This window comes from Bidens hawaiensis, unplaced genomic scaffold (assembly GCF_021521415.1).
Source record: "Bidens hawaiensis isolate Kalapana, Puna unplaced genomic scaffold, B.hawaiensis_p1.1 tig00025990_1, whole genome shotgun sequence".
Taxonomy (NCBI): domain Eukaryota; kingdom Viridiplantae; phylum Streptophyta; class Magnoliopsida; order Asterales; family Asteraceae; genus Bidens; species Bidens hawaiensis.
The window spans coordinates 334475-337068 of NW_027494178.1; the positions used below are offsets into that span (position 1 = coordinate 334475).

General features: G+C 36.0%; 1 pseudogene; it reads right to left on the minus strand.

Moving 5' to 3' along the window:
- Positions 1-238: 238 nt before the first annotated feature.
- On the minus strand, positions 239-2262 carry LOC143572675 (exocyst complex component EXO70H1 pseudogene; annotated as a pseudogene).
- Positions 2263-2594: the final 332 nt, after the last annotated feature.

Sequence of the window (2594 nt, forward strand, 5' to 3'; positions counted from 1 at the left end):
AAGAATTTGACAAGCACGACCGTCTACATAGGCATGCTAGAAATATTAATAAATACCATATAGTTTTTAAGTCATGAATGTCATAACATTGTCTAGACTTTACATCTTAACTAGCAAACTTAAGTATTGTACCGTCATTCGCTTATACGCAATGAAAGCGGACACTTGATTTTCGCCACTCAAACTTACCTTTGCTAATACACGAGTGATACTACCACAATAACAATCACAATGGATTATGTATTGCATGAATATAAGTGTGATTCTTCACTTATATAGTTTCTTGTCTATTTATGCTTAGTCTAAACATGTTAAACAAATGTAAAAGCACATCAAAATGTTATTGTATTTTGAATTAGAGGTGTCAATCGAATCGAATTCAGATTATTCGAATCCGGTTACACAAATTATGCCAATGATGAATTAGAGGACCATGAGCTTCTTAAACCCGTCCCCGGAAACAGCTCCGACAAGTATTTCGCCATATTTTCCGGCGAAAGCCTCACCAACATCTTCAAACACCTCTCATCTCCACTTAACATCACCAAATGCTTCAAATAAAACTCTTCATAAGCCGGAACCAGTTTACACGCAATAGAAGCCTTCATCTTAACTCGCATCGTCTCATCCACCACAATCCATTCCATTTGCCTCCCATAAACTTCCTCAAACATAAAATACAGCTTCCTAAAACAAGCCTTCACCTTCTCTGGTGACATCAAAGAACAACTCTCCGGCAAACACGAAACCACCTTACTCCAAGACATGGATTTGTAACTTGACACATACTGCTTCAACTTCTCCTCATGGTTCACTACCCATTCTTTCCCAAGAATAAACCTCAAATTCGTTGCACGAACCTTTTCGATAATGAAATTGAGATTATTCACCATAAATAAATACGATAAGGCCGCATAGTCGTGAAACTTAGCTTTTCCATCAAGCTTGCAAAGAAGAACAAGAATGATCCAAGCAAAACTAACAGAAACCGCCTGAGGCGATGTTTCGTTAGTGTTTAATAAGTAGGATTTAAGAAACGAGTCTTCCTTAAACGGCAAATTATCGACGATTACTTCATTTAACGCAAGGCCATAATCAGATAGTGACGATAAATACGTCATGACTGAATTGTTTAAAGGATGGATTCCACCACCGGATACCGTAAGCTTGCTTGAATTCTTTTGTATCGACGATTCCAGCTTGCTGAGAAACGATCTTACTGAGTCACTGAGTTTGTGAAGGCACAATAAAGCTTGGTTTTTCACCGGAGATATTAATTCGTTTGAGAAGAGTAACTCAATCTCTGGCCAGAGATATGAGATCGAATTGTATAAATCCATTATAACGAATATAGTCTCGGAATTAAATGCGTTGCATTTGGTTGCGACGAGTTCAGGGAACATGAATAGATTAAAGGCTGCTTCTTTCGTCGAATTCATAAAACACAAATTTCCAATTTCTCCATTTGCGCTAAACACATTATCGCATAGAAGCTTTTCGCTATGGAAAAGTGTTTTCACCGCGATTTGAAACGCATGTAACCAGATTTTGACGTGTTTGTCGAAATCTGGAGCGTTTATTATCCTTTTGATGTGAGAGCGCTTGTAATGGTTGATTCCAAGATGAAATAGAGCTTCATCAATTGTTGATTTACGTACGATTTTGTACACTGCGATACATTCCTTTCCGTGGCCAGAACTAATCATTGTATCAGCAATCAACCGGAGATTTGAAATTGCAATTGGTGAGATATGTAGTTTCATATCTTCTTTCGAATCAGTGTGGGATCGTGACGAGGTAGAAGACCGTGTGGAAGCAGATTTAGGCTTCGAGTATTCTTGATTGTCTGATAAGATGAAATGAAACTCTTTCTCTAGACGTTTCATTGCGATTTTCATCAATCTCTGAGCAACCGAGAGCTTCGACGATTTTATGTCACTTGATGCTAGGGAATGCATGGCTTTGTGCATGTCTTTGATGCAAGTGAAGAAAATTGTGGCTTCTTTGTTGTTTTCATGAAAGATGGAGATGAATTTGGAACGAGAATGGTCATCGACTCGCCATTTGTTGATGATTTCTTCTGCGTGTTTGATGTTTTCTTCCATCATAGACTCGGATGAAGAAGATGATGAAGACGAAGAGATGGAAGACATGTTGTGGTGGTGACTCATGTGATGAGATATTAGAAGTTAGAGTTGAGTGTTATTGTTTTGAGTTTGAGATTTGGGTTTGAGTTGGAGTTTATATAGGGAGGGAAAATTAAATGCAAATATTATTGTTAATTTATTTATTTATTTATTTATTTATATTAATTTTATTATTGTTGTTACAATGATGAGAAAGAAACTAAACTCTTTTTTTTTATTTAGATGTTTAATATTACAAAAATAACAGTACACTATAAAATGACTTGTATCCTAGCGGGATCAGTGATTTTTTTTTAAACCGTTATATCCGTTGTATGAATAAAATATTAAATAAACTTCAATTTTTAAAAAAATAAAAGAACAGAAGTTATATTGAGAGTTGAATTTCATATCATTAAGTTCGCAGCTCAGGGCAATGTCTCGTGAAGAAGTCAATTACTAGTTTAT